Below are 6,000 nucleotides of genomic sequence, written 5' to 3'. Positions count from 1 at the left end.
TTTAGAAGAATGAGAGGGATCTCATTGAAACTTATAAAATTCTAACAGGACTAGACAGACTAGATGCAGGAAGGATGTTCTCGATGGCCGGGGAGTCCAGAACTAGGGGTCACAGTCTAAGGATAAGGGGTAAGCCATTTAGGACAGAGATGAGGAGGAATTTCTTCACCCAGAGAGTGGAGAACCTGTGAAATTCTCTACCACAGAAGGCAGTTGAGGCCAATTCATTAAATATATTCAAGAAGGAGTTAGATATATTTCTTAAGGCTAAAGGGATCAAGGGATATGGGGAGAAGGCAGGGACAGAGTACTGAATTTGGATGATCAGCCATGATCTCATTGAATGGCGGAGCAGGCTCGAGGGGCCGAATGGCCTACTCCTGCTCCTATCTTCTGTGTTTCTGTATCTAGATGGCTAAATTCACTTTAAGCCCAGAAACTAGATGGCTCTAACATTAGGAAGACAGATCTTTCTCTCTGTGACCGCTTCCCCTCCAAAGTCCTGTGGTTGACCCTGTGCCCCAACTAGACAGGAAGTCAAAGACTTGATCTCAAACCATTCCCTAGCTCTGTGTTTGTCCAGGGATTAGCCAGCTGAGCTGCCAGTTAAACCAAACCACCCTCCAGGATGTTGGCTGCGAGCTGCTGTCGCCCCACCCGCTCCCATGAATGAACCCATTGCAACATATTAGGTATGAATGTTACTGGAATGTTGCAACAAGCCCCATTGTCTCAAGTGGATACCAGAGCAGTAAAGCTAGTCTGTACAAAAGGAGGAATAAAAGAAAAAGCATTAAAAAAAAAAATTCTTTAAAGGACAGGATAAATCTTCCTTTAGAAAGACACGGATTAATCAGGGATAGTCAGCACGGATTTGTTACGAGAAGTTCGTGTCTGACAAACTTTTGATTGAATTTTTTGAGGAGGTAACAAGGAGGGTAGATGAGGGTTGTGCATTTGATGTAATGTATATGAACTTTAGCAAGGCTTTTGATAAGGTTCCACATGGCAGACTGGTCACGAAGTTAAAAGCCCATGGGATCCAGGGCAAAGTGTCAAGTTGGATTCAAAACTGGCTCGGAGACAGGAAGCAGAGGGTAATGGTTGATGGGTGTTTTTGTGACTGGAAGGCTGTTTCCAGTGGGGTTCCGCAGGGCTCAGTACCAGGTCCCTTGCTTTTTGTGGTATATATCAATGAATATAGGGGGTATGATTAAGAAGTTTGCAGATGAAACTAAAATCGACTATGTGGTTGATACTGAAGAAGGAAGCTGTAGACTGCAGGAAGATATCAATAAATTGGTCAGGTGGGCAGAACAGTGGCAAATGGAATTCAATCCGGAGAAGTGTGAGGTAATGTATTTGGGGAGGGCTAACAAGGAAAGGGAATACACATTAAATGGTAGGACACTGAATAGTGTAGAGGAACAAAGGGACCTTGGAGTGCATGTCCACAGATCCCTGAAGGTAGCAGGCCAGGTAGATAAGGTGTTTAAGAAGGCATACGGAATGCTTGCCTTTATTAGCCATGGCATAGAATACAAGAGCAGGGGGGGTTATGCTTCAACTGTATAAAACATTAGTCAGGCCTCAGCTGGAGTACTGCGTGCAGTTCTGGTCACCGCATTACAGGAAAGATGTGATTGCACTAGAGAGGGTACAGAGGAGATTTACAAGGATGTTGCCGGGAGTAGAGAATCTTAGCTATGAGAAAAGACTGGATAGGCTGGGTCTGTTTTCCTTGGAACAGAGGAGACTGAAGGGGAGACCTTATTGAGGTGTATAAAATTATGAGGGGCATAGATAAAGTGGATAGAAAGGACCTATTTCCCTTAGCAGAGGGGTCAAAAACCAGGGGGCACAGATTTAAAGTAATTGGTGGAAGGTTTAGAGGAGATTTGAAGGGAAATTTCTTCACCCAGAGGGTTTTGGGGGTCTGGAACTCACTGCCTGAAAGGGTGGTAGAGACAGGAACCCGAACCACATTTAAAAAGTACTTGGATGTGCACTTGGGATGCTCTAACCTTCAAGGCTACGGACCAAGAGCTGGGAATTGGGATTAGGCTGGATGGCTCTTTGTTGGCCGGCGCGGACATGATGGGCCGAAATGGCCTCCTTCTGTGATATAACTTTCTATGACTCTATGAAAAGCTGCCTACATTTCATTTAAATGTTTAGAGCATGGCCACTTTCGCCCACACTGCACGGGTGTTTGTACCTGTTGTGGGATTTCTCTCTGCCCCAAAGCAGACGGAGACGAGCGTGTACTGGTTCCAAGCGATCTTTATTCAAGCACGTGCAGGGAGAGGCCCTCTCAGTCTGAGCTGAGATGGGAGTCTAATTTTTACATTCGAGCAGTTGGCTTATATATAATCTTACATCTTGTTTCCTTCACATCTTCTGGACTTGGCCAATTAATTGTCCAAGTCACGTACACTTAATCACATCTCCACAAAACACATCTTGTTTATCTCATTTGCCCTGTTTCCACATCTGCCATTGTTCTACTCCTTAGCACTTATCCAATTTCATACACTTAACCACATTGGCGGCCCATTGTTCAATGCATGGCCTCTTCGCCTTCTTTCACTCCAATCATCATGTAATATGCTTTTTCCAACTGTCTTTGTTCTGCCAGACTTCTTTATTACATCAGCCAGCTAGTCAGTTAAGCCGCTAATCTAACTTTTAACCCCTTCCATACCTATGCAGGGCTGTGCCCGGGGCAGGAGAATCAGAGTTCCAGCCTGGCAGGGTATTGCAGCATGAGGGTTTCTAATCATTCCTTACAAGATTGGGTCTGTAACAAAATTTAGAGTAAAAGAAATTGCAGAATAGAAAAAAGGCGAGTGCAGCATTCACTGTACCAAAGGTGAGCCATCACTGCAACACGACAAAATCACAGCTTAAAGCACTATTTATTTTACAACATTTTGTTGGAAGGTTCTCATTTGTAGCAAACCAGAGCACGGGTGGTCAGAGCAGTGAGGCGATTCCGTACGGGATGCACAAATGTGAGGAGGCAGCATTGAATTTATTTTGTAGAGTGCCAATATTTGCAAGGTGAATTCTCCCTAGTACAGAAACTTGAGGTTTGGCAGAGGATGTGACAGCGCTGACTAGGTCGTTTTCACCTTAATTAACGAGATATTTTCTTTGCAACTTCCTTCTTCTCCTTGCCCACCTCGTGCATCATTCCCAGGACTCTTTAAACGCTGCTCTAATAACTGTGTTGTTGGGTATCTGCACCTGATCTATCATTAACTCCCACTCTTTGCAAGGAAGCGTCTCACCGGAAGGGTTCACTCCCACCTTTCTAAATTGTGTGCAAATCATATGGAACGTGCTCTTTGTTTTGAGCCTGATGTCCTTATTTCATGGCATGTACTTCAGCAGATTAATCCAACAAAATCTCCAAACCAACATTAGACACCATCTGGCAATTTCCAAGGTTGCGCTGGTGATGGGGAAGCTCAACATGTCCACGAGTTTCCGGTATGTGGTGGTAACTAGCAAAGCATTTTGCAATCAAAGATTAAACACCGTGAGAATTCATATCTGGGCAAGAGGTTCCTGGTGTGCTGGCCAATAGTTATTCCCTCAACCAACACCTACAGATTACCTAGTCATCATAATTTTGATGTTTGTGGGAGCTTGCTGTGCGCAAATTGGCTGCCGCGTTTCCTACAATTACAACAGTGACTAAACTTCAATAAACTACTTAATTGGCTGCAAAGCACTTTGGCACGTGCGGAGGTCATGTATAAATGCAAACCTTTTTCTTTGATTTTGACAAAAGATGGTGTTGCATAAGGCTAAATATTAATTCTTAGCCAACGTCCCACAGTATTGCACATGGGGAATTAGTCAGAGCACAGAAGCTTTCTGCAGTACAGCCTGGGACTTGGAAGGTGTAAAACAGCACCACCAGTGCCAAGAAGGTATAATTGATTTGATAGAGGTGTTTAAAAATAACGAAGGGTTGGGACAGGGTAGATTTCCCCCTCGCTCGAACATTGATCAGTCGATCGTCCGCCCTATGGTCCCGATGGGAAGACTGGTCCATGTTGAGGGCCGGTCTCACTAACACACGACTGGCAGGCTGCAGGTGGGTGGGCAGGACAGGCTGCGGGTGGGTGGGCAGGACAGGCTGCGGGTGGGTGGGCAGGACGGGCTGCTGGTGGCACAACACTGAGCGTCTGGGCCAGTCGCCGGGCTCGGTCTGAGGTGGGGATGGGGAACCCAGTCCGCCAGTGGCCCTGGTTGTGTTTGTGGAGCCCGGAGGAGCTCACCAGCTCCACACAAATATAGAAAAACTGAAACCTCTTGGCTCCTCTTCAGCTGAAACGGTGCAGGGTGCGCACGGTGCACAGTTCAACCTGTTGAGTCCTAAAATCACTTACCAGCATCACTAAACAGATTATCTGGTCATTGACATGCTAAGTCAATTGTTAATTTTACATCAGAGTGACAGATTTTTGTTAACCAAAGGTATTTAAGGGTTATGGGACAAAGGCAGGTATTTGAAGTTAGGTCACAGTTCAGCCATGATTTCACTGAATGGCGCAATAGGCTCGAGGGGCTAAATAGCCTCCTCCTGTTCCTATTATCTCATTGCTATTTGTGGGACCTTGCTGTGCGCAAATTAGCTGCCGCACTTCCTACATTACAAGTGACTACACTGTAAAGCGCTTTGGGACGTCCTGCGGTCGTGAAAGGCACTATATAAATGCAGATTGTTTCTTTCTAAAATGGCAATTTGGGTCCTCTGCACAATTTGCATATTAAAAGGGCCCACCACCTGACTCGGGCGGGCGATCTGGCCACGCAGTGGGGGATGGGAGGGAAAGTCACACCCCGCTATTTTCGAGCTGTTGGCACCCAGTTTCTGCCTGACGGGAGGCCTCAAAATTGCCCCCCACCCCCGTGTTCCCAGTGGTTGAAGGCTTATAGAACGAGGGGGCCATAGATACAAGATTAAATGCAAAAAGATTTAGGACAAAGAGCAGGAGAAAATCTTTTCGACAAGAGGGTTACGAACAACGTTCCCTTTAAGCCGCGCAGCCATCTCGAGGTCCCGCGCAGCCGGTGAGCCGGCTTCTCAATGCAAAAAAAAACCGCGCATGCGCGCAAGTTTGAATGAGCTATGCCGCCCAAAAAAGAATCAGGGGGATCATTGGTTATGAGGCTGTTCAACACACGCCTGGAGTTAGTCACTGAAGCAGAGACCATGTCAACATTGAAGACTAGGCCAGAGAGGTGGTTGAAGGAACGGTGGGTAAAATGATACGCCAACAAGGCAGGCACCTAGAAGTAGGGCTACTGCTCACGTGGAGGATAAACAGCAAGGGGACTGGCTGGGCAAAAGAGCCTCGTCCCGTGTTTTTATCTCGGACTCAGGATTTTAGAAGTGGAGCATTTACAGACAGGAAGCTCAGACCAAACATCACCTCTAGATCTGACAGAGTCGCTGGATCCATCAGGACCTGAATATCATCGGCCTTTGCACATGGAAGGAGAAAGCGACAATCACAGTGCGGAGAAACCGCACACGTGTTCCGTGCGTGGACTTTCCTTCAGCCGATTGCCTGACCTGGCGAGGCACGTGCACCGTCACACCGGGGAGAAACCGGGTAAAGGTGGGGACAGCGGAAAGGGATTCAGTTCCCCCTCTGCATCGGAGGTTCATCGGCGCAGTCACACCGGGGACAGTCCGTTCACCTGCTCAGTGTGTGGGAAGGGATTTGTTTATTCATCCCACCTGCTGAGACACCAGCTAGACAGACTAGATGCAGGAAGGATGTTCCCGATGGCGGGGGAGTCCAGAACCAGGGGTCACAGTCTAAGGATAAGGGGTAAGCCATTTAGGACTGAGATGAGGAGGAATTTCTTCACCCAGAGAGTGGTGAACCTGTGGAATTCTCTACCACAAAAGACAGTTGAGGCCAATTCATTAAATATATTCAAGAAGAAGTTAGATATATTTCTTAAGGCTAAAGG

The sequence above is a fragment of the Somniosus microcephalus genome, chromosome 16 (genome assembly GCF_052327205.1).
Source record: "Somniosus microcephalus isolate GS21.2 chromosome 16, FLI_Smic_1.0, whole genome shotgun sequence".
NCBI lineage: Eukaryota > Metazoa > Chordata > Chondrichthyes > Squaliformes > Somniosidae > Somniosus > Somniosus microcephalus.
This window is presented reverse-complemented; position numbering follows the sequence as displayed.